The sequence below is a fragment of the Pezoporus occidentalis genome, unplaced genomic scaffold, assembly GCF_034315485.1.
Source record: "Pezoporus occidentalis ecotype Australia unplaced genomic scaffold, CSIRO_AGI_Poc_V1 ctg39, whole genome shotgun sequence".
Classification (NCBI taxonomy): domain Eukaryota; kingdom Metazoa; phylum Chordata; class Aves; order Psittaciformes; family Psittacidae; genus Pezoporus; species Pezoporus occidentalis.
This window is the reverse complement of record NW_026915713.1, coordinates 9,086,064-9,113,759: the sequence shown is the minus strand read 5'-3', so window position 1 is coordinate 9,113,759 and position 27,696 is coordinate 9,086,064. Positions and strand designations below refer to the sequence as shown.

General features: G+C 38.0%; 1 protein-coding gene across 6 annotated transcripts in view; it reads right to left on the bottom strand.

Moving 5' to 3' along the window:
• The window catches only part of WASF1 (WASP family member 1), an 88,160-nt gene that overhangs the window by 33,260 nt on the left and 27,204 nt on the right, over positions 1-27,696 (bottom strand). The window contains exon 1 of one of the 6 annotated variants that reach the window (XM_062632530.1): positions 7,093-7,111. The exons of the other annotated variants lie outside the window; for them this stretch is intronic. The gene's annotated coding sequence lies outside the window, so the exon portion shown is untranslated. Of the gene's footprint in view, positions 1-7,092; positions 7,112-27,696 lie in introns of those variants that run through there. 6 annotated transcript variants of the gene reach the window in all.

Below are 27,696 nucleotides of genomic sequence, written 5' to 3'. Positions count from 1 at the left end.
AGCAAGAAACATTCAGACTGATGAATTTCCTTAAGTATTTTACGCAAAAATGGAAATTAAAAAATATAGTGAAGTTTTTTCATATTACAACTAATTCCCAAAATATAAAACACAAATCACATGAAGAATAAAATTTCTGGTTAAAAACAAATTCCCTAAGTATATACATAAAAACATAACAACACTAAAGATTTCCAGATGTTAGATTATAATTAATCACTATTCGGTAGGGTTTTTTCCCTTACAATTCTTCTCGCTACCATTTAACTACAACTTTTGTTACATATATGATGATCATTATCTTCTTTACCTTCATTACCATTATCTTCTTTGCCTGTGATTACCTGTGATTTACCTGTGATATTTAAGTTTATGAAACAGTAAACAACCAGAAACTGAACAGCATATAATTGCATTCTTCAAATCCAAATGCAAATCTTAAGGGCACAAAATACTGAATACACCAATTCTTTTACTTCCAATACTGAGACTACAGTATTAAACTACACTGAAGACTTACAAAAGCAATCTTGTGAATTCACAGAAAAGAGGAAAACCATAGTCCCCAAACAGGCACAAAAAAATTAATGAAATTCAGCACATGTCCATATATTACTGAAGAAACATTTAAGCCATGCTGAACCACACTGCACTTTACTATTAGGATATTAATCAAGGAAAAAAAAACAGTGACTCTTTGCACTTGTATTTCTATTAAACTTTCTGAATAAGTTAATTTTAAAAATACAAACCATGCACAATGTATTTGGATTATATACATGCACACACACATGGCTTCCTCTAAATCTTTTGAAATATTACACCTAAGATTTGAAAAAAGAACTGCAAAATGTCTTATGAGCATCACTAAGTATTATTCAGATGACTCTGTACTCATTAGTTTTCTCCTAGTGAGCTCCAGTCAGGTCATTTGATTAAAAGCAATTTTGGAAGTATCCTGGGTTTTAATGTAGGTACAGCCAAGAATGCTCAAATTAATTTTTGATTACAAGTTTTCCTCTGTTCCCCAAAGGCTAAAAATGTATTAATGCATAACATACTATGTGATTTGAAATTGCTTTTTGAGAGCTATGTTTTATCTGATGACACTTTCTCTCTCTGCATTAATCTAGTCTTCCTGTTAACGGTTTCTATGTACGGTGTGTAACACAAAAGCCCTATGATGGATTGCAACAAAAGCTCTTTATTATAGTCTTGACAGAGACAGATAACTAATCCAGTGTTAATTTAAAATCAGAACCTTAGTACTAGAACTAAGGGAACAGCTTTTGTGGCTTTTGTATCTATCATAACGTACCTTTGAAAATTTTCTACACTTTTTCTTGAAAATGTATATTCTATATATTAAGTTACCTTTGTAACATACTCCTTTACCAGTTCACGGTAAGACCTATTAGATGCACGCATCAATTTTCTAACTTAATCTTACAAAATTTGCCAAAAAGCATGTAAAATGAATGCCGGTATACTTTTACTGCACAGATAGGCCAACCTGCTTTTGAATGGACAGTATTTTGTAGCAGTAATTTATAAATATTTAAAGAAAAGGTACCTGAACTTCCCAGCTGCTAAGAAAAGTAACCTGGCAGGTACTAGGAAGATAAGCAGTTCCACCCTGGCTACGGCACTGAACCGCTGGTTCCCCACCAGTGGTGCATTGCCAATTTCCAGAACTCCCCACGCTGAGGGAGTCCCAGGGCTGTGGCACTACTAATCACAGCCAACACCTCCCACACTGGACCACTTTGAAACAGGCTGGCTCTCGCACAAAGGCATTAGAATTCAACACACAGTGCCCTGCCTTAACAACAGAGCTGTCCTTACAAAGGGAACACAGCAGCACTCACTCCCGGTGACCAAGCCTGCCCTTCTTCCCCAGACACAAGTGGAGAACCCCCTGAAGGCAGAGCAATTCAGAAATAATTATTCCTTTGGTACCAAGCTACAACTATAAATATTAAATTACGATGTACCAAAAATGGAAGAAATGAGTGGCTGTGCTTGGGTGAAGAAAGGAAAGAATGGGAATAGACAGTCTGGGCCTTTCATGTGCTGAATCTGAGAAGGGAATTGGATACTAATGAAATAATAAATAATGTCAGGAATCCACAGTAATAATGAGACCAATGCACGAGCTACTTATGCAGTTCCCATATATAAATCCACTAGTGATACACACTATGCTAATTAGTTCTCACTAACTAAACAACAGGTATCAACAATGACTATCAGAAGCTTTTTGTGCCTCAAAACATTACTGGAGATTTGAAGAAGTGATGGTAAGCACTGCAAGAGCCAGAGGTAAGCCATGTATTTTAAAAATTAAATTTTCACTGCACTTTATGCTATGATACCAAACACATAAATGCATTTTATGTTAGGATACCAGAACCACAAATGACAGATTATTTGGTTTTTCAGTTTTAAAGAAAGAATTAAGATATATCAGCTACCAAGTAAGACATACAGATGTGTAATAATAACCTTATTATTACTAGCTGAGCTTCTTTGTAGATGACTTTCCCCCCTTGTGAAGAACAGAATTCCTCAGAAGAGGATTTGTTGCAAAAATGTGAATCTGCACAAACAGCATTTTGCCCTGTCTACTGTTTATGTTAACATGTTTGAACAGTCATGCTGTGGGGAAAAATGTATTAATATACACAGGGAATTAGTTTACTTTTGAACAGAAATGTTATTAAATATTCAACAGTCCAGAAACACTGATGATACATATTGTTGAAGGCTAGAAACTGATCATTTCATCCTTCACGTGGCATAATGCCAAAACTCCCCACTTTAGTGAACATAACATTTACTAAGTAAAGACTAGAGGACTCAGATGGGCCTGTCCCTACCCAGTGCAGTGCTGTTTGGGACAATAAATTTTCCAGTATTTTTCACATTATTTTTTCATAATTTTAGCTGGGTGGCTTCCAGCAATTTCTTGGGTAAACTCTTCTATGACCACTCTATCTCATACACAGGAAAATGTGTCAATTCTCCCTCCTTCCCTCTCAGATTTGTTCCCCTATACTTTCAGATTACACATATTAGTCCTCATTTCTTGTTGCTTGTTGTATGTACCCTTCAGGTATTTATAGTTGCTGTACTCTTCTGTGCTAACAATTCTAGCAAGTTATAATTCTGTTCCTATTTAGCACAAAAAGAAAAAGAAAGAAAGTAAAGTATCACTAATTCCAGTGATGCTTATTATCCTTATTCAAATACCACCTATTTATCAGCATTATTCTAACAATGTGGTATCCAAAATTGGAAACAGCATTCTGTTTCTGCATTTGGGTTACAGGAGCATACCTAAGCAAGTCCAAACACAGGATGGTGTTTCACCAGCAATGTGCGCTTGCAGCCCAGAAAGCAAACCATATGCTGGGCTTCATCGAAAGGAGCGTGGCCAGCAGGTTGAGACAGGTGACTCTCCTGCCCTGCTCTCATGAGACCCCGCCTGGAGTACTGCATCCAGCTCTGCGCCCCTAACACAAGGGAGATCTGGACCTGCTTGGGAGAGTCCAGAGGAGGCCATGAAGATGATCAGGGGGCTGGAGCACGTCTCCTGTGGAGACAGGATGAGAGAGCTGGGCTTGTTCAGCCTGGAGAAGGCTCCAGGGAGAACTTACTGTGGCCTCTCAGTATGTGAAGGGAGCTTGTAAGAAAGATGGAGAAAGACTTTTTACCAGGGCCTACGGTGACAGGAGAAGGTACAATGATTTTAAATTGTATTAACCTGATTTGTATGATTTCCAAACAATAAAAAACTTACACAGTATCAAGAAAACTACTCATGTCAATATTTATTAAGGAGAAATATGACACTATTTGCCCTTCTGTAATAACACTGATTAAATATAAATAAGACTCAACCCTTTGGCCTATAAAAGAATCAGCATCCATTTTTCAAATTTATGTAGCAAGCAGGTGTTACTTGCATGAAAGGTTTTAAACCTGTTATATTTTAATAAACTAATTCTAATATTTCAGCAGTTTTGCAAGCCATAAACACTTTAAAATATATCAGAAGGAAAAACTTATTTTCCAGAAAAAATCAGATTTCCTCATAATTTCACAAGCAGAATCTAAAGACCTCATATTTACATATGTATTTTTGCCTAAATTTAAATACTGAAATTAATGCTAGCCAGTATTTACTTTCACTATCCATATCTGAATTTGAGAAATATTCTTGCCAGGAAAGGAATAAATAAAAACTCATTTTTTTGTGAACACTGGAACTAATTAAAGCTGGTCCTCTCAAGGCTTTTCTGTCATGGTTGATTGTGAGCTTTAACTAAAGCTGTTCCTATAATTGGGATATCTGTACAGTGCCTTTCCTCTCTGGTTTCCTGTATCTAGTTACATGTAAACTAACACTATCACCTTTCCCTTGCCCATAACATTTGCAAAGACATACATTTTCATAATATGTGCAGCAGTTTAATGATCTTTAAGTACTTGTCCCCCTATGAAATCTGTCTAAAATTAGACAGCAGTTTAGAAATTATTGGGATGACTGCATTCACCTTCTTTTCTTGCCCCCAGGTTTGGAAACTTGATTTTGAAAATAAGTTGGTTTTATGCTATGCTTCAAACAACAATTACATCGAGTTACTAGCTGAAATAACCAGAGCCACAAATATGAAACAAGAACATACTGAAATTCACAAATTCTAGCACTTTCTGATTTGAGCTTGGAAATACAATATCCATAGAAATGAAAACTACATTTACTAAACTGGATTTTTAATCAGAAACAAATTAGTCACATTTGGAAGCATTGCAAGGGAACTTATCTTCACAGGGTCAGAAGACTCTTTTCAGTTCAGTCTTACATCAGACATCTTAACTATGATACTGTAAAGGTACACCCCACAAGGCTTACGGCATCAACATTATTAAGTCACTAAGACTAAAAAACCTGCATGTACATACGCATCAGGGAAAATAAGGTGTTCTCAGTCTGTGGGGAATACATCCATGACCCTCAATACATGTAAAAATCATAGTATCTTCTGTGATAAGGGAATCACAGTAACACAGAAACACAGATCTCTGCTGGCTCCTTTAAGTGAGTTCAGGGACTACAGGCATGATAAGAAGGTGAATCTGTTTATTCTCTACAATACAGCAAAAAGATTACCCAGCCAGCCAAGAGGAAGGACAGACCTGGTAAGGGAGTTAATAAAAGTTGGCTCCTTCTCTCTTCACAAGTATTATCAAAAGGTAGACAGTGATTGAATAGGAGTGGAGAAATGAGATATCTTTAGCTATCTCTACAGGGTGATCTGAAAAGACAGCTTGGAATTGTTAATCTGCAAACTATTGCATGTAATTATCAAGTAATAAAGACACCTGTTTGCTTCAGAGGTAGATAACAGAAGAATCAAACAACTCTGTAATTTCAGTAATGTCTTCTGCATTTAAGATATATTAACTGTAGGTATTAGGAGAATTTAGGACAAAGTACTAGAATAAAACAGTGTACACTTCTAATTATCAAATATTGGTGCTGTCATCAAAATGTCTGTTACAAAAAGAAACGAAACTGGCATAGCTGGGAAGACGGCAACACAATCACTTCAGCAGTGCCTGAGGACAGCAGTGGAAAACCACTGTTACCTACCCAAATGTCTGCATTTCCACAGAATGCGCATAAATCATGGGTGCCGATAAACAGCAGTCCAATCAATTTACATTATTTTATCTTTCTACTATAGATGTATGGAACCACCATAAATCTAAAAGGCCTCCATGTACGTCAGATTTACTCAATCCTCTTTAAAGTATAGGCTCCAAAAGAAGGATGGTTCTTGCCTTCTGAACAGCCTGCTGTTTGGAGAACCCACTTGAGAAATAGAAAGACTGATTAAAGGATAGAAGCCAGATTAAGAGGAATGAATTCATGCCTCCCTTACTGCAGTAATCAAAAGCATTAAACCACAGAGCATTTTGTGTGAAAGCACTTGAAACTGAGCAAGAAAATAAGGAAGCCAAATCTCATCCAGAATTATCAGTTTATCTCATCTCAGAAACATTAGATATCTTATCGAGGGGCATTAGCTGCAAGCAGCAGAACTGGGTTTCCAGATCTTACTCCCAGAAAATAATTATGCATTTAAATATATATACACACATTGTCATTAGATAAAACAATCTCCAGAATTATTGATGAGAAAATTAGAGAAGCGTTCTTCCAATTTCATGTGCTGGTTATTTGAAAGGCACTTTTCTTCTATTCCCTAGCCCTCTCTCCCCTAGAAAGATGACAATGTAGGTTTAAATCCCCTAGCTTGAGTGCTGCACCCATACTTCTCAGTGCTGTAATATGGCATAACCAACTGAATGCTCTATCAGAGGCAGTAATGACCACTCTCACATGCGATAAAATCAGCTATAGATCTAATCCCCAGCTTTTCAAGACATCTAGACAAATTAAGCACCTCTAAGCATGTGTGGGTGACTCAAGTTAAATGTCTCAGCTAGGCAGGGAGAAGCCTAATGTATTTATACACACAGTCTTAAGCAATCTTAGAAAATAAATAGATTTGACTATCTGAGAGCTATATACTTTGAGGGGCTAAATTTCAATTTGGGTAGGACATGCCACCCTTAAACCACAAATTAATTCTATCCAACACAGAAGACAACACTGTATAGTCCTATTCCTGAACTAAACTGATATAGCTCTATCTTAAATCTAGTTAAATCCTTGCCCTGATACTAAATTTAAGCACAATTTACTCCTTAGATGACAGGAGACATTCTATATTTATGATTAATATTAGGCTGTTTCCCATTCTAAAATGTTCTTCATTGCCCATTTTCCTTAGAAAATTCTGGCTCTCCAACTGTACTTCTGTCCTTTACTATCTTCCCAGTTTTACATAACTAAAACATATTATAATTAAAGACAATTAAAACCAGGCAACAACATGCCTTTCTGATGGAAAGACAAGTTGTGTAGTCATGGAAGTTCAAAATACCTTGATTATCACATGGACTTTGTGATAATTAGGTGTTCTTTAGATACTGATTCAGGTTATTTTACTGACTTACAGATGAGAAGACCGTCCAGGAGACTGTAACTAGTACGCTGATGGAACGCCAGTCAGGAATCCAGATAATCCAGAGACATGCCTGAAAAGGAGTGGATGTGGAATTTAATGGGGAATTCATGATAGGCTGTTATGTGACCTAGAATACCTAAGGAGCTCACCAGTGTATGGGAAGAGGATGTAGTGAAGCACCAGGAAAAAATCCATTGTACAGACCACAGATTGGAGAAGGTAAACATAGGTGGAAACCAAGTCAGAATGGTTCTGCTATTCCCTAATGGCTCACATATGGGTTAGAAGAGACTTTTTATATTTACTAATATCCCAAAGTGATTTGCCAGGAGCGTTTAACTAATGAAAACATATCAGCCACAATGGCACACAATAACGGCCAGATCACTGCTGACTGCAAGGTGTTTTCTGCCAGATAGAGGATAGAGGAGTGTCCTGAAAACCAAGAGATGTTGGCCAATATCTCTCTCAAAGAAACAGCATTATGTCTTGCACATTACCTTGAACCAGCAAAAGCAGGCATCCACACTTCTCTGATCCAACATCCCTCTCTCTTCGGCCTGAGAAAATAACTGCACTAAATTATTTTCTTGAGATGAGAAAGATTAATTCCACCTCTCTCTGGTTGGAAGAGTAGCTTTTTATTTCAGTCTTTCGTTTAAAAAAAAGAAAAAAAAAAGGTAACTGAAAAAGATGGAGGTGGTAAGGCTAAGAGTAGCTAAGGAATTGGACTAGATGTAGGGGGTTACTGAATAGAATGATGTTGAATATTTCCTTTCAAGGTGAAACTGCTTCAGGGCTGATCCCAAAGAGATGACAGGAAGAAGTAAGAGCTAAAGGGAAGCATCTCCTAAGCAACAATGCAAGGTGACGTCTGAGGTGCAATGAACACTGAGCACAAAAATTATCTGCTGCAGTGGTTGAATTCTTAAGATGCCCTTGAAACTCATGAGGTTGAAGGGGGGAAAAAAAAAAATAAAAAAATCAGAAAATTCACCTCAGAACCAGAGCAAAGACTCAAAAAAGGTCAGCAATATCACCACTGAATTTTCAGAAAGACAGTTAAATTAGCACCAAACTAAACACCCTCCATATCAGGGGCAAGGGGGAATGACATATAGTGGCACATCTCTAGATGAACAGCCATGGCAGCAAATTCAAGTGATGTTAATTGTGGGGAGGAACTCCAGAGTTACATCTCTAAGAAGCAGACCTTGTGTTAGAGGAAAATTTATTATGCAACAATTTTTGTGTTCTGTGTTCACTGCACTTTTGGTGACACTCAAAGTCAACAAGCAGACAAAACCCAGCAATTGGGAAGGAATCCCCTGACCTCACAATTCAAGTATTGCTGAGAACTGATTGGCTTTAAGTTGTATGTGAAGATAAAGAATTTTAAGAAGGGTTAGTCTTTGTTTACAGCAGTTCTCATATCCCCAAGATAAGAGAGTCCATTACCCACGCAAGAACAGAAGCTGCCATCTGAGCTTACTCGCTGGCTTGAATCACTCCTACAGTGCTGTAGTCTTATGCCATAAGATTTCCTCCACAATGTGACAACTGCTTAGGCCAAAGCTTTCAAGAGGTTTGAAAACAAACATCATTTGAGAAGCAGACTATTGATTTGGGTAGCTACACAAGTTCTTCTAGTGTTCCTGCCTGTAGTACCACCAGGGAATGAAATACACATCTCCAATTTACAGACATCTGAGACAATCAACCTACAGCATTCTTTACAGTATGTCACTGGAGGCTTTGAAGTCCCAGGGGAAAAGTAACTCTCTCAATTCTGAGTGAACTGGAACCAAGAAAGTGGCTCTAGGTACAGTAACTATATTATGGCACCAAGGTATGTAAAGCACTGACATGTAAAACTAAGAACTTCAGAGGACGTAACAGGGCTACCAAAAGCATGACCTATATCCTCTGAGCGAGAGCAACCCAAAGTTCTCCCTTCGAAGTGAGGAAATTCCCTGACATGCCTCTTTAGCCCTCTGCAAGCTGACAAGTCTTAGAGCAGTTTTTAATGGAGTGAGGAAAGTAAAGCCAACAGACTCAGCAGAAAATAGCTGAAATACTAACAGAAACAGCTTGGCTGAGAACATGTCCCTGAAATGCACAGTGGTCTCACAGTCAGAGGCAGTCTTATTTGTCCTTGATAGAAAGTCTGGCTGAAGGGAAAAATTGTAAACAGTTAGGAGTAGGATATAACATCAAAACAATGGATTTATTTTCCAGTTTAAGTTCCTGGCTGGAACTGAAGACCAGTACCAGCTTAGATAATTACTATTTAACTCGCATGGCAACTCCTGGGTGTTTAGAACTACTCTATTAGCACTGAGATGATACATTCCAATATACGAGTCAGGGGAAAGAAGGGGCACAGTAATCTGAGTATTAAAGCAACAAGAAAGGAACTGTTTCAAAATCTTTTTCCCAGTCATAAACTAAGCCCACTTCCCCCCCGAGAACTAACCATAAAAAAAAAACACAAAAAAACAACTAAAAGGAAAACAACAGGAAGAAAACCCTTCTGTATTGCTGTTAAGCTACATAAGTCCAAAGCATCTTCTCCCAATACCCAGCCTGTATCAGAGTATTTTTCCTTTCTTCTTGTATTAGCAAAAAAGTAACAAAGCCCGACCTTGTACAAGACTTTACAGCAATACCATTAAATTATCATTTTGTAAATATTTAGACAACCTTATCCATAAACAAAAAAGCTGAAAGTCATTGGCTGGCATTTGTAGTCATACAGTCATTCATAATAAAGGCTGTAAATTTTCCAGCCCATACTTATTCCCCATAAAGAAATTATTCCCTACTGTTGCTGTAACTCAAAAATATTACTACTTGTTGAAGAAAGGAAGCATCTTGCCATATAATTAGAGAGAATAAGGACTGCACAACACTTAGAGAAAAAGTGTTAACTTTGAGGCCAAGGATAAGAAGAGGTACTTATTCTTTGTAGAGCCTGTCAATGTAACAACACAGTAACAATTACATTGAAACAAAAAAAGCTTTAGGAACAGGCTTTTCTCACTACAGAAGTAGGTATTTTCACTTTGAAGGTACTTTGCTAAGAATGCTTCATTTAAATCTAAGTCTTCAATCACTGCATAGTTTTTGGTTATTTCTAATAGCTGACACTGAATGAGTAGAACATGCAGAAAATAAGTTTCCACAGTTCTCAGAAGTTTGCATGAGATTGATGTATTTTATGTCTTCAAGAAGCCTAGTTTCCTACCTGCCACTTCCAACTTGCTTAAAGGTCACCTGTTCCTTCTAAACACAACTGTAGATGGGAACACCAACTTTAAAAACCCCCTTTCAGCCTCTGGTCAGGATTGCTGAAATAGCACTGCTGATACATTACTAGGCATCCCTGGGCACGAGGCAGGTACAAAGCTGCTGAAACAGCTCCATAGGAGGAGTTCCTTGGCAAGAAAGTACTCTTACCCAGAGACCCATCTCTGCTTCAGGAAGCTCTGAAATCTCCTGCAAGTTAAAGACACTCCACTGCAGAACACAGGAGGAGATCTGACAGGGCTCCCCAAAAGAGACTCCCCTAGGGACAGCTGCTAGAAGTTCCTGCTGCTTTGAGTCACTTTGGAGAGAGCCCAACTCAATGGTTGGTCTCTTTCACCAGAGCATTATGCTTTCCTAAACCCTCCTGGCTTTTGGAGGGGGGAGGAGGCAGCAAAGCCGCCTTCTGCCAAAGTGTTCCTCTCTTGAGCCTGCCACCCTACAGAGGTCACTCAGGAAGACCGGTCTCTGCATTCAACCCATCCAGGTGCTCAGGAGACTGAACAGTGCACAAATCCACAATAATCAGATCCCAAGAGTGCTCCTGTAGGAGTTTTAAAAGACTCATAAAGCCGAGTTCAAGAGCAGGGAAGGTTTTAGATCATCTACAGAGTCCATTCTTCCATTCTAAGGGAAGGCTCAATGATATGAAGTTATTCGTAGCAAATAATTGGTTAACCTGTCCTTAAAAACATCCACAGATGTTTCAAAAAGTCTGTCAAACTCCCAAAGAAAGTTGCTGCAATGTTTCACAAAAAAAACAAAGGTCACCTGTACTGCATACTTAAGTATCTTGCTTCAGCTACAGAAGCTCTGGCAAATTTAGCTGAAGCTATCAGTGGTGTCTGCTGATGTACTGAATCAAGAACAGGTGAAAAGCAGACAAATCTTTGCAAAGGGGCATCAGATAGGTGGGACAGGCAGCTGAGTGGAGCATCTTAAAACTCAACAATAAACTTGAACAGCATTTGTCAAGAGTCTCAGTCATCTACATCAGGAGCATAGGACTTGTACTGACTTCAGGTAACTGCCAAAATTATAGAAAATTTACATGCCTTTATCCCCTTCTTACGTAAGGAAGATAGTTTATACCAAAACATTGTCTTTGTTCAACACCTTTAAAAAAAAAATAAAATTCAGATACATCTAAATCCAAAGTAAGTATGACAGAATTTGAATAGTTCTGCTGTTAACTCCAACCAAACTCATTTCTCAGTTAGGTCACAGGATGGCTCATAGGCCCAGAGTCTTCTACCTCTCAGCTGCAATCCAGGCTAGACTGGGAGTGGCGAGCAGTAACTACCACGCAATTCTTTCCAATGACCCATACAGAAACAGACAATTAAACAAGTGTACAATGCCCCGCAAAAAGGCAACCTGAAGAACAAACTGAGCCTGCCTTTTTATGATAGGGATTACTGAATTACTGAACACAAACTCTGGTTTTGAGACTGCCTCCTACATTCAAGGTTCCTGTGTTAGTTTCTAGCTCTGCGCTGCCCTCAATTACCAGCATTCAGAATAGTATCAGATGCTCTCTGATCTATCAGTTTAAAGGGGAATGGTTTTAAAACTGCACTGTAAAGAACTGCATAGAGTCATTGTACTCCATACCAAGATGCATTTTATTTGCCTCCATAAACTGAAATGGGGAGAGAAAGAGGCTATTGTCAGGCATAATTATGTGCTGTGTAGTATCCTGTGAAGCTGGAATGTGCTTGTTTTCTGACTGAACACACTAACAGTGTCTGGCACTGCTGTCCTGGCAGCAAGGTCCCCAGATCTCCTCCTTACATTGTAATGAACAATCCTATCACTGAGCCTCTCTCCTGACATTACTGCAAGAGCATCTTCAGTGTGGAGTTCAGACAGGCCTGTAATGACCCCCAAAACGCACACAGAGAAGAAATAATTCTAATTATTTCCAGATAAAAAACCCAATGAGGGAGGGCAGAAAGTAAGCAGAAGTGTCTTAGACTGCGAATCTAGCTCTAGATTCTCTCTCCTAGAGAAGGCCCTGATAGTTCCTGTAATTGTAATGAAGCCAATTCAAAGTAATAAGCAATGGTGGTAAAAATATTCGAAGTATTTTTCAGGGATTAATTAAAAAAATTCAAAGCAGATAAATCAGCCCATCAATGAAAAAAATATATCTATTTTTGCATCTACTACATTATTTCAGTAACAAACATATGCACTACCTGGGAGGCACATTTCAATAGTTACAAATATTACAAATGTTTTTCTTAATTTCAACTGGTAATGCTACTGGAGTCTTCATTTATGTTTTCCCATTGAAAAGAGCAAAGAATGAGCAAATTTCACATTAAAACTAAGAGGAAGTATTAAAGCTGTATAAATGTTCTGAGAAATTCAGGCTAAGTTGCTACCAGAAAGTATATAAACACTATATTCAGTATTTAATACATTTTAAATTATCATCTTTGGGTGGCACATACTACATTTGCCACATTTCTGTGTTAACGAAAGCATTTCACTTTTTTAGTATTAAAATAGACTCTTTCAAGTTCCAGTACAAATTAAGCAAGAAGTAATTGCTTATTCCTATGTGCTACAGGAGATGTTCCTATGTGCTAATCCTCTGCATTAACGGAACGTGTATATAAAACAAGACTATTAGAAAGTCTTGAAACAGTTTCCTACAAATTTTAGTAGCTTATTTGCTGCACTCATAATTCTATTTTTAATTCCTTCTGACAATACAGAAATATAAAGAAAATGGAAGGACTTCATTGTACAGCTCTGAAGGCTGGCTGAATTTCAAACAAAGGCTACGCGGGGTGGAGGAGGGAACACAGACAATACTTACTTATGTTATCGCCATTATTAAAATGCAAGCTTCCTGGAGCTTGTTCACTGAAATGGGGATAGTTAATCTTAAGTAAATTCCACAAAACACCTGAAAAATCTTCTGAGGCCCAGATTAAAGAACTTTCACCAGACATCCCTAGTTCTGGCACAGAGAGCTGCCTCAAAACGATATATGCTAGATCTGTACATGTAGCTGCTTATCTACAAATCCTGCTAGGATAAGTCAAAGTTGTTCAGCGTGTTAGATTTAGATAAAATTAGTAATAAGGCCAAATGACCTGTGTGGGTTTTCGTAACGCACAGAGCAAAGGGTAAAGAAGCGAGCATGAAAATTGCAACAGTTTTCTTTCTGTGCTCATTATTATTTTTACTGAGGTATCATGTTGAGTCTTAATTTAGTGCTAGATGCTGAATAAAGACATTACTCCTGCCCTGAAGATCTTATTTAGAGGTCAAACCCAAATAACTGTGGAATCTCTGACCTACAGGTACCAGACTCACCTGATGCTACAGATCAGGAGGAAATGCTTATTATGTGACTTAGTTGTTGGGTTGGTTGTTTGATTTTTTCTTTAATTAAGAGAAAATGCCACATGCTTTTTTTAAACAAATTATTTTCCCCTTAAAATGAGAAGGATATACATTTAACACAAAAATGTTCTGTCAAGTACAGAATTCTATTGTTACTATCCTGGCTGATCTGTTCAGCTATTTGTTCTATTTTATTATTCTAGGCTTTCAACAGAAGAGCTGAGAAAAGTACCCATTTGCATATTTCTACATCACCAGAACTTCCACATTAACAGCATGCACTACACAGCTCATACTTTCAGCACATAGCACTTAAGACATTTCATTTTGTAATTTTCTGTGCCACTTTTTTTCCTAATATTCATTTTATATACAATTACTTTTTAAACTAGGTTCTAAACGCTTAATTTGATCAAATTAGTAACACCTATGTCTCAATTTATGGAATGCATTAATAATGCAGAATATGTTATTTACACTTTCAATATTAGAACAGGAATTGAAAATTCAAAGGACCATTTTAGATCAATTTCCTGTTCTAAATAAAAACATTAATATACCAGACATATTTGAAGCTTTGAGAAAGGAAGCCTGGGGAAACAAAATGCCCAGATAATGCAAACTGTGCTAGGTGTACAAGAGGACTATGTATTAAAAAGAGAGTTTAAAGTCAAATCTAAGTAACTACCATTTCAGTGACTAGCAGACAATCTGCATCAACTGAAATTACAAATAGATATACAAAGTTCTGCTGCATATTGCTGCCTCCCCTACCACAACAGTGACACCAACTGCAACAGAAGCATCACCTGCTAAAGACATCAGAGACATAGTGAAGGCAGAGCATTTAATTGTATTAGGTATTATGCTGATGGAACAAACATCATACACATGACATTTTATAGATCCCACTAATATTTTAGATCAGAGGTTGCTTCATGTGTTAGCATCACAAAACAGTAAATACAACCCATGACATGTTTTGCACAGAGGAATGGGTGGAGCTCCCCAAAACCTCACAGTGCAAGTGCCACTGAAGCAGTGACTATAATGTACTTAAGATCAGTATCACTGCATGAGCAACAAAGGCCAAGAAAAATCACCACAGCTGTGCTAATCTTCATAAGGTGAAAGCATGTAAAAATGAAGATGACTCTGAAAAAGCCAGAAGGGGCTTTTAGAACAAGGATATCACATCAGAACCACAGTGCCAGAGACACAACTTACTAAAGCAAATGCTGGTACAGGGTAAACGGTAATCAGCTGACTAAACAGCTAAATCCGTAAGTCACTAAACAGAAATTCAGCTTAAAATAAAAGTATCTGTGGAAGAAGCTATGGTACAAACACACAAATTAACATATCACCTAGGCTGAATGGGTTCTAATGAAATAAAAGATAAAATAGCCAAATTACTACAATTCCTTTGGTACCTAAACACTAGAGCTCACTAATACAATGCCTAGCTTGAGAAACAATAAAGATCTGGGGAAAAGACTGGAGCAAGCCTAAGATTTGATAATAGAAAGTATAACAAAGGACAGAATTAGTGGACATCTTACTAAACATAATCCATCAATGAAGAGCCAACCCAGCTTCTCTAAAGGCAAGTCCCACCTTACAAACCTGCTTAAGTTCTCTTCAGGGGTTACAGCCTCATGCACAAGGGTGATCCTGCTCACACAGCCTACTCACTTTTCTTAAAAAGGCTTTAAACAAAATTCCTCACTAAAGGCTTTTCAGGAAACTGAGCTGCCAAGACATAAAAGCAAAGGTTGTGGTATGGAAAAGTAAGTGATTAAAACAGAGGAACCAGAAGATAGGAGTTCAGACTCAGTTCTTGCAACGGAGGGAGAGGAGTTCAGACTCAGTTCTTGCAATGGAGGGAGATCACAGGCATGGGAGCTGCACTGGAAACTGTCCTGTTTAGCACAAGCAAAAGCAACACGGCAAGGGAGAAGGAGAAAGGGATGGCAGTACATCACTGAGGTAAGAAGATCTACTGATGGTACATACTTATTCAAGGTAGTAAGGATGACCGCCTTAAAGAAAACAAAAACACCTTATCAGACTCAGTGATCAGATAATAAAATGGCTGGTGAAATTCAATTTAGATTCATGTAAAACGATACATGTATTGAAAACTAATCCTAGCTTCATATATAAAACAAGAGGCTCTGAGTAGACCAGTAACACTAAGGAGCAGAACAGTGGAGTTATGTTAGATAATTCCATGAAAGCATTAGCTCAGTGCTTGGCCATACAGAAAAAAAAACCCCAAATTAGAAACCTCAAGAAGCATTATGAAAATTAGGAAATATTAGGAAAGGAGTATAAACCAGAAAAAAAAGTAATTCTATATAATTCTGAAAACTTGTGTTTGTTCCATACTTTAAATATTGCATGAAGCTTTTGCCTGGTCCTCTCAACAAAGGACACAGTGGAAGTGAAAAGGGTTCTGAGAGGGCAATTACGTACTCTATGAATTACCCACATCATACAAGAAATGCCCAAATAGGCTGGGACTCTGCAGAAAATGTGAGTTTGGGAGCTGCTATGACAGAGATCTACAAAATCTTTATTGGCAACACCTGAGACAAAGATAAAATATTCATAGCTTCTCCCAATAAAACAAACAAAGGAGTATCACATAAAGGCAGAAGGAGCTGGGTTGAAAGTAAATATGCCATAATCCCCTGCAGTATTCAAGGCCAGGTTGGACAGGGCTTTGAGCAACCTGGTCTAGTGGAAGGTGTCCCTGCCCACGGCAGGGGGGTTGGAACTGGATGAACTGTAAGGTTCCTTCCAACCCAAACCATTCTAGGATTCTGTGATTCTACAGGCAATGAAGAGCAGCTCTCTGGGCTCTGAGCCAGGGTCACTTAATACAAGAAGCTTACACGATGCGGTCAAGGAAAAGCTAGACAAGTACCTGTGAGAGAGATTCACTGCAGGTAAGTAAACAGACTAACCTGAGAAGTTTACAAACCTTCAAGCTGAAAATGCTCCAAAGCTAAAAGAGATTAGGAGGTATCATATGGGCTAGCCCCCTTCTTACTTTTCTCTAGGCATCTGCTGGTGGCTATTATTTGGTTAGCTATTTTGGTGCAACATTTTTTGCAAACCACTAGCAATCGATTCACATTGGAAAGACTGAGATAAGAGCGTACAATAGTATCTAATAACCTTAAATAAAATTAAGTATTTAAAAGATAAGCACTCAAATCACTCTCCTAGTCCTCAGCTGCATGTATTACAATCAGAATACATCATTCCTGAATAAAAAATTTTACATTAGATCTTCCCAGTGCTTTGTAAAATAGCCTCATTTAGCTCTAGCTATTTCAGAGATAACTTCATCTAATACAGCCTAATATCAAATGTGCCTTTACAGAATTCAGATTCATTTCTGCTTGGCAAATATCATCTGGGTCAGCTAGCACTCCTCAGGTTTTCTTATGCACTCTTCTACTGATAAATGCTTTTTTTGACATTTGCACTTTCCTATTATATTTCACCCTAATCAATTCAGTCTCCAAAATTATTCCATCTCTCCTCTATAATATGATCTTTCACTACTAAATAAAGCTTTTCACTGTCTCATCTAGATATATCAACATCTTCTCACTTTCTGTGTACTGATTAAGACTGGTATCTCCAAGACACTTGCAACAGGAGACAAGAAAATAAGAGACAGAAGAACATAAGCACAAATACCATCATGACTGTTTAGGCAGGTATTTGACAACAGATTATAAGGGGTGTTTTGATGGACTATAAAGAAGTATTTTTACAGATATGAAATAACGAATACCATTAATACGAGCATGACAAGCAGCACAGTTCAGGATATCCATGCATGCAAATTGCACCTGGAAGTTTTCTTTACATATGCACTGTCCATTTTTGCAAAATATTCCGCACTGAAAACCTTCCCCTCTCCCCACCTCTATTGCTTATGCTACTTTTCCATCAAAGATACATTCATCAGGAATCAAAGATAAGGCTGTTTTCAGAATTTTTAAACCAATTTTTTTATATAACTGAAAAACAGAATCTTTTTATTTACTGTGTAAAGAACTGCCAAAATTAACAAATGTGCCTTAAGTGACCTCACAAAATTAACTGTACCAGTTTAAACTACTCTTGTTAAAGTGTATCCAAGGTCAGATCAAAAGTAAGACTTGGCGCTAAAAGCCAGAGCACGAGAGATTAGGTGGCTGGCTCTAGGGATGGAACTCACAGGGTCCATTAAGTACCTGTATTTTCTATATAGTGTATGTATACCCTTAGGTATAGAAAAACAGTACTCACAATACTGAGTAATCTGAGTAGAGGAAATACGTACAATTACCAAAATGAAATGTGCCAGAGAAATGCATTTCTGAAATTTCAGATTTTTTAATGAATTTGGATACCTAAGCTACACTTGAAATAAGCACCTCAAGTTACGTTAAACATTTCCTGTAGTTTTTCTCAACCATATTATCTGTATCCAGACAAATGGATTAATTGATGTTTTTGCTCATTTCTCACATAACAGCTCAGGCACTACGGCACTAAGGGGAAACATTGATTCACTATGCAGAAGCTCCCAATCTATTCAGATGCATCCTTCTCACCTCCTAGGAAAATGCCTTTAGCACCAGGATACAGGCATTGGTACCCTATATGTTTCTGAAATCTGACAAAGAAAAAAGAGCTGTGGTTTGGGCTTAACTCCCTGCTTTTTATGTGTGTCAAATGTGCTCAGCTCATTCTTCCTGGGTTGCATTCCTGGAAGAACACAGTAGTACTTATGTCCACCCATGGTTTCTAGACAGCCTTTGCTGGAAGTCAGACACTTCTCTGTACCTCCAGGTCTGGGTTCAGCAATCTTCAAAGTTTATGGAAGTTTTCACTGGAAACTTTACACGCTGGTAATAATTAAATTTTTCAGATCTTTGAGTTATTTAGATCACTTTCTTGACCTTGGAAATCCAAATCCAACACAAACTCAAAGCTGGGAAGGTATTTTAGAAGAGAATAGCTGTATACATGCCTTCCCTGTTCTTATTCCTTGCAGGTGGCATAGATGGAATATGAGATATGTCTTCTCCATTTTGTCTTGGCTCTGCACAGCTCTTAAACAGCACTTCACACATCTGTGTGTTTCTGGCAATTTGTCCTTTGGTCTCTGAATTTAATTAAGCTGGATATTTTACATGTACTTCTCCTAGCATTAGTAATTTTTTTTTCCTCACATTACTGTTACTCTACATTAACAACCTCAAAGTTAACACCTTTTTTTCTGGAAATATGACACTTTCTGGTTCAGGAAACATTTAAAATATAAAAGACAAATCTATTTATAACCTCACAAGTAGCTGTTGTTTGCCATAATAATTAAATACATATGTAATGCAGTGATGATAGGAAATGTCAGTATTTTTTTCAGCACCATGCTTCCTTTAATACTCTTTCAACATCATGAATTCCTGCATTTTTATATACCTGTGCTCAAACACAGTTTCTAAAACTTTTAAGTGCCATTTATTTTTAACAAACTTATTCTCTAATCCTCCTGCAACAGTGAATTATTCCACTATAAGGCGTGTCTCAACAAAGTTGTATGCTTTCAAGGCTTTTGACAGTTTCTGTGACTACTTCTACCTTAAGTCAAAGTTGTACATGCATTGTATGCACAGCTGCATATAAAAATGTTTCTTACATCCCTCTCCTCCCTCATGAAGAGAAACACACAGTGCTTACTATCAACAGGCAAAATCAATTTTACATCGTAAAGGAAGATTTCAAGCTTACAAAAGTGAAGTACTGCAGGAAAATAAAATCTGTTTCATTACAACTGTATGGCATTCTCCTGTTCTTCAACACTGAACACACATAAGGATACAGATGCAAGTGTACACACAGAACACAAGCAAAACCAGCTGAAGGACAGATTTCTTGTCGCAACACAGTAATACTCTTGCGAATTGAAGCCCTTAGCGTACAAGACAGTTTCACGAGTCTTGTTGGTTTTTTGCAGCCTATAGTTACCTAATGCTTTATGTCTACATTTGAACTACAGAACGAACAAAACCACACACCCCAAAACAAGCAAATCACAAATTATTCTTCACTTCCCAAAGTGCAACTCCGTTAGTGGTTAGATTTTCTACAGGTGAGTGCCAACGCATTTTATTTACTGTTAGGAAGTAAAAATCGCTTCTGTCATTCACTTTTATCACTCCATCTGTTAGCATAATCTCTCGATGGCAGTAGTAGATTTGAAACAAACAATATCAAGCAACACTAGATCAAGGCATAAAGAAAATATTTTTGATTTGTGACTTGTGCAGGCATAGCCTGTGAAAATAAATCTGGCTTAATCCTCTTGCCTGAAAAAAATCGCAAAGTTCTTTTCAAGCACTTAAAAAATGCAGTTTCTCTTTAATAAGCATTAGCAGTGAAAGTAGCACTATGGAATGAATATTTCAACCAATATGCCTTAAATATTCATTGTATACCTAGACTGATGAAAAATCAATAAATATTTGCATCTGATAAGCTGTTTCTGCTGATAATGTTTAGGAAGTGGTGCTACTCCTTCCACAGACATCCTGGGAGCCTTCTGTGAAGCAACTTTCCCAATAGTTCTGGGAAGAAAACACCAGCTGACTCTGAGGAGGAAACAAAGGGAAGATTATGAAGCTCCTTTTCCCTAGGAGAGAGACCCAAGGAACACAGTTTGCAAAAGAACTGATAGTTAATTTAAGACTATGAAAGCAGCATTTGGTCAGATCCGTGAAGAACTGAGCACACAGGATGATCTCATGGCTAATACAAAAAGTGAATTCATCTTTACTTCAGACAAATCTAGAATCCTAAATCAAACCATTCCAACAGCCCTGGGCAACACATGTATTTGGAAAGAGTCTTACAGAAATTGTGGGCTCAGACATACACCTCTGACCATCAACTACTACCAAAAAGGGGATACATAATGAACTAGGAATAATAATGTGGGTTTTGTTCCAACACAATCAATGTACCTCACTCTAGATTTTGCAGAGTGCTGTTCAATCTGCCTCCAGTAAAAGAAGCCTTTTCAAGAACAGGGACTCCCAATTAATGGCACATGTTCCTCCTACAATACTTTCAGGTTTTGAAAGCTGTACACAGTCCAACACAGAGCTCAAATTTTAGATCACTGTTTCCACTGCCAGTGACGTACTCAGCATAAAAAACCAAATTCCCTACCTTCTTCTTCCGGCTGTCCTTCTAGCAAAGGGGAGCTGAAGACTTCAGATGGCCAACTCGGGTATTATTTAAATATAAAAGAAAAAGAATGCATGAGATTCCATAGAATCATAGAATATTTAGGATTGGAAAGGACCTTAAGATCACCTAGTTCCAACCTCCCTGCCATGGGCAGGGACACCTCACACTAAACCATCTCACCCAAGGCTTCGTCCAGCCTGGTCTTGAACACTGCCAGGGATGGAGCAGTCACAACCTATTCCTGCACCTCACCACCCTAACAGGAAAGAACTTCCTCCTTATATCCAACCTAAACTTCCCCTGTTTAAGTTTTAACCCATTACTCTTTGTCCTGTCACTATAGTCCCTAAAGAAGAGTCCCTCCCCAGCACGCCTATAGGCCCCCTTCAGATACTGGAAGGCTGCTATGAGGTCTCCACACAGCCTTGTCTTCTCCAGGCTGAACAACCCCAACTTTCTCAGCCTGTCTTAATTTCAACTGTCAAAATAAAACCTCATGCTCTACTACAGTGTCTGAAAAGAAGCCTCTTATTAGAAATAAGAGATCACAGATTCTCTATCCTGAAACCTGTGCAAATCTGAATGCTACAAACTGATCTATAAAGAATGCTTTTGTCATTCTACTCAGTCAAAATAATTTGTAGGAATGAGAACAAAACGCAAGGAATTAAAACTCAATACTGTTGCCAAGACGCACAGTCCTTATTTTGTACATACAAGGCATTAATGAAAATGGGGTTTGTTTCATTTAAAAAAAAAGCGGATGGGGGAATGTTTTGCCTGGTGTTTGGTGGTGGGTTTTGGATTTTTTTTGGGGGGGGGCTCTTTTCTGTGGGTGTCAAAAAAAAAAAAAAAAAAAAAAGAAGTCTGCACAGCCTTTTTAATATCACTATCTATTGTGCAGAACCTTTCTTTCTGTGGCCTTCTACAGAAAGAAGTCATACGCTTTCAAAATTTCCAGCTCAGGATCCTGTTTCTGAGAGCAGCTACTTATGAATGTTTAAGGAAGCCATCTAAGAACAGTGCAGTAAAAACACACTTCCATTACATAGCTTAGCAACTTTTCACCAACAGCAACTTAGGTGCTCCCTAAATCATGAACTGTACCCACACTAGTGATTCTTAACTGGATATCTAATAATTTTCCTAAAGCATAAAACAAATCACTCAGCATACAGATTCAGAAGCAATTAATGTCAACACTTAAGCATTACTTGAAAACCTACTCCCTTGTTTTAAAACATCTGCACCCTAATTTCATTACATTATACACTAGCCTACTTCAGAAAGCACATTCACATTCTTCAAGCTTTTGAATGTTGTTTTTTTTTTTACAAGCTGAAAAATCCCAGTCCATTTGATCTTTTCTGTAGAAACTAAGGGAAAGGCTATTCAGTTCTAATAGAATTACTTCAGAAAAATTAAAAGTTAAAGCTACTATCCCATAATTTTAAAGCGTATCAATACTGTGACCATTTTAATCATCACTTGTATGCACAGTGATAGGGCACAGTCTAAATTGCAGAATAGCCAGAACATATACATCACATGTTCAGTCTGAAAACTTGGTTGGGTTTTTTGTTGGTTTTTGTTGGTTTTTGTTGGGTTCCGCCCCCCCCCCAATATTGTGTGTGTGAGGAGTGTGAGAGGGGTGCTTAATGGACCATCCTCACTTCTTCACTCCATTATGCCCCAGTGAGTCTGTACATTTCTGTACATAATATGTAATTTCATTAAAGTGTCAGAAGCAAGATGAAGCAGAAGTATGTATTCTTTTCCTCAAGTGGTCCAAACGAATCATGGGTATTTCTTACAGGGAACGATGCCATCTTCTTCCTGCTATGCATAGCCCCCACCTGCTCATCTCTCCCTTCCTTTCCCAATCTTTGAGCACAGTAAACGAAAACTGAAAGAAAAACAAAACCAAATCACAAATAAAACATCTCTCTGTAAATCCATGTATTTCAAATCATTAAGCTTCCCAGGGATTTTCAATCACATAAAAATTGAGCCATTCACCTAGAATTAAATAACTAATTCAGGCTGAACAGCATGGTCTTTCCTTAATTGTTCCTACTATTTTTTGAGTATAAAAATCAGAAACACAACTATCACCTTTGGTCTATGCAGGAGTTCAGCTTTTTCATAGCACATTATCTCCCCTTAAAACCTTAAAGCTTGTCAGGACAAGGGCACTAGAAAAATTCTTTTTTTTCTATACTGACGTCTGTTTTGAAAAACTGATGAAAAAAAACAAACATATCTGCATGGATATTACATACATCTATTCACATTTTGTTACGCTAAAGTATGTGAGTCCTATTCTTCCTCTGCCTTCCAATTCTACTATTGCCTATAAATGCAAATGTGCAACCCAAAGCGAACAAGCTTTGTGCAACCAAAACCAAGAGTTTCCTTGTACATGCAATTCTGTCCACTTCAGGTCTTCAGCTATGCAACTAATTTGCTGATGTTGAAAATAACTCAAACAACACTAATTTAACTTAATTAAATTTGAATTTAAAAGTTAATTTCATTTCCCAACTCCTCTGATACCGTATTTAATGGAGATGAAAGTGAAACCACTTTCACTAGAACACAAACAATGTTTTCAAGCACACTTGGTGAGTTTGCTTTCTTTATGGCCACAGGTGATGTCGAACCAGTATCCATGTATTTTTATTACCAAAAGGGAGAGAATATATTTTGCCATCTTTGTAAATAATAGTTCGGGATGGTGATTTTTTGTTGGTTTGTTTTTCATTTTTAAGAAGTTATATAACCCATGATTAGAATTAAAAGTATTAGAGACATCTTTCATGGGGACAGACAATAAGGAGGAATTGTTGTTGTTGGGGTTTATTTTGTTTTTTTTTTTTTTTTGGTTGGTTTTCTTTGTTTCAAATTTAACAGTTTGTGTTCATGTCTTGCAAATGATAACTCTGATCAGAGATCAAATTGTTTAATTCTCCTTTTTCTGTGTCCTTATACCCATTACTCCATCTTACTTCTTCATGCATTCTCTATTGTTCATTTTCCTTTTTTTTCCTTTGTTTAGTTGAGTAACTGTTTCTCCTCTGCATTTCAGTTCTGTTTTGGCAACTTGGATCTCCAACTGTTCCTTCTTTCAGACACCAAAAAGCTACACGTTGCTGGGCAAAAGGAATGCATTACCTCACCCAGAGCACTAGAGGAACAGAAAAGAGGCTTAGGTCTGTGATCTGTTGTCAGAACTTTTGCAGCCAACATCAGGACTAATAGAAAAAGCAGAGAGGAAAATGGGATTGTTTTTCTTAAAGACACCTGTTGCTTTTCTACTGTGTATACACATGTAGGTCTTATTCCCTACGTCCTGCTTCTATTTAAACTACCCTGACAACCTTAAGATTAACAACCACTGCGCACAATGTAAACTGCCTAATGTTTCACTTACTAAAATAGTTTCCATATTTAAATGTTTATTGTACCAAATATACATTATGATATGCTCTTTGTTTGTAGAAATAAGAATTTGAGTAACTACTACATTCCTTGCAAAGAAATGGAGGGAAAAAAGTCTTGAGTTAACATAACCTGGCAGAATTCTACAAAACTTCTGATGTTTTCAACTTAATTTAACAAATGCTGCTGCCATTGCTGAAAATGCAGAAAATGGGCAGATAACACTATTTACTATATTTAGAGGAACACCTGCTAACACATACAAACCCTGCTTTCCAAGTTTGCAATCAAGCTACTGAGAATAATTGTCTGGAACTAAAGTACACTTAGCTATAATTAGCTATGAGCATGAAAACCATTTTTTTCCTTTTTTTACTTCAAAACCATATATACTGATATGATACATTTATTACAGATAAACAAATACATTTAGATCTGTGTGCAAGTGTGTGCACAACTATACAACTAGATCAGTGAACAACTAGATTACTCAGTGAAGCAAACACTTAATCTGCTGCATGATTTTATGTCAACTTCTGAAAACATCTCTCATAAGATGCACACAACCTGAAACCACCTACATCATTCCAGATGATGTGCTGCAACATGATTTTCAGTGTTGCCTCATTCTTCCTTCCTTCCCCCACCTCCTACCCATCCAGTAGAGGAGGAGGAGACAATGAGGAACAGAACAGTGAGGACAGTCTTCCATTTGATAATCAACACTAAAAACAATCAAAACAAGTCCACATGCTGTAACTAGCATAGGTATGAAAAGCCATGAAATCTTGCCATTATTTAATAGTACAGCAAATGTGACACTAGCTAAAGCTAGTTACCAGCTGACATGAAGGGATTTGATTATTCACTACCATTCATTTATTGCAGAGTCATCAAAACGGATCAGCACAGAGATAAACTATCCTTACCCCAGTGACAATCTCTACAGGTTACTCTCAAGGAAAAGAGAGCAGTGGAACTTAGGTACTTCTGTTGCATAAACTTACACCTGTTTTATAAACAGAAAACAGTTACTGATCTAGAAGCAAAACACAGTTACTCCAGATGTGTTGACCTTTCAAGCACCCTGGTAAACTTGGGCTTCTTTTTAACCAAAAACGTTTTCTTTTGCTGCACTCTCTGCGCTATGACACCTGCAGGTATAACAGATTAAGCTGTTCTTTGTGCCTCTGCAGTGGCAGGAATCCTCAACTGCAGAAATTCCAAACAGTCGGGACAGAATATAGGTCACCATGTGCATAACAACAGCCCCTTCAATGAACTGCAGCTACAGGAAGTTAAGTTGCTTGGATCAATCAATCACAATGATCTCATTCATGTTGATTAGCAAGAACCCTTATTCACTTTCTAAATGTGTGATGCACACATGTATCTAAAATTCACAGGGACACAGAATCACAGAAATGTTTGGTTGGAAGGACCTCCAGAGATCATCCAGGTCAATCTCCCAGTCAAATGAGGATGTCTGCCAGTACTAAACCAGGACAGCCTTGAGTTTAATTCACCATGGTCTAGAGGCCTGAAAGTATGAAGACTACAATCTCTCTGAGCAACCCATCCCAGTGCTGCACTACCTTCCTAAAATGTAGACTTTTTAAACTTTCTGGAAACATGTTTGATGCTGTAAAACCTCAGTTCAGTATAAAAGCAAGTCAGAACAGCTTTGGACAATAAATCACAGAATCAATGCAGTTCAAAGAGACCTCTGGAGATCATCTAAACCAATCCCCTTTTCAAAGCAGTCAACTACAGCAGTTGTTCAGGCCTTGTCTAGTCATGTTTAGAGTACCTCTACAGTCCACAGTGTCTTGACAACCTGTTCCAGGGTTTGACCAGAACCACAGAGAGCAATTATTATGTTTAAATGGAATTTCCTGTGTTTCAGTTTGTGCCCGTTGACCCTTGCCATGTCATGGGCACCACTGAGAAGAGCCCAGCTCCATCTTCTTTACTGTCTTCTGTCAGGTATTTATACACACCGATAAGATTTCCCCAAGCTGCTTCTCCTCTAGGCTAAACAACCTCAACCTTGCAGAGACTCTCCCCATGTTACAGATGCTCCAATCCTTTAATCATAGAAAGGTCTGGATTGGAAGGGACCATCCAGCTCTTGCTAGTGCTGAGAGGAGGGGAATGATCACCCCTTGATCACTGGTGACCCTTTGCCTAAGGCAGCTCCAGACTCTGCTGTCCTTGGCTGCAACAGCACCTTCCTGGCTCATGCTCAGCCAGCACCCCCAGCTCCTTTTCTGCCAAGCTGCTTTCCAGCCAGCCTGTCCCCAGCATGTACTGGTGTCTGGGGTTGTTCCTCCTCAGGTGCAGGGCTTTGCACTTTCTCTACAGAACTTCATGATGTTCCTGTCAGCCTGTCTGGGTCCCTGAACAGCAGCACAACCACCGGATGTATCAGCAAATCCTAGGTTTACATGTTTTGTTAAGACTATTATTTTCTAATGATCTTTTGAAGCAGGCATATTTAAGTGTGTATGAATCACAGTGGAAAACACAAACAAAAATTAAGAACCAACACCAATGCATCTGGCTGAGCTTTACACTTGCGATTTCTTTCCAAGCTTTAAATAAAATACAAACAATAAAACATCATTAGAAGTCACAGGGACTTCATCATATACCCGAGTTTAGAACAAAACCAGTTTTATATATTATATTAAACCAATCACACAATCTCTGACATTTTTGTTTCTAGTGTTGATTCTTTTAATAAATTGTTACAGCCTGCTGGACAGATGTACAAACACTCTGGTGGTTTCTGTTTACATGTATAGTTGGCTCTAGGCCAAAAGACAGGAACTAACAGAACTGCATCTATTTCTGTATAAATTTTATTGTGAGGCAATGATAGGATAGCTGTTGTTCTCTCTACAAATCCACCAATTGTTTCCCTGACCCAGTTAAAGATAGTGACTTTAAAGTCTCTAGTACTGTCAACCTCAAATACCTCAATGGTCATGTTAGGTAGGAAAGGGCAAAGTTCTTAAATTAACATTTCCTCAATTGGAGGCACCTGAAAGAGCAGACAGGCTTCTGGAAAGATTCCTGGGTTTGTAGCATGGTTTTATTTCTCTGCAGGTGCTCGTTATTCTCACTGGCCAGGAAAACAAAACAGAACAAAACAAACCACAAAAACAAAACCCAAAACCAAAAAACAACCCAACCCCCCCCCCCCCGACAGAGACAT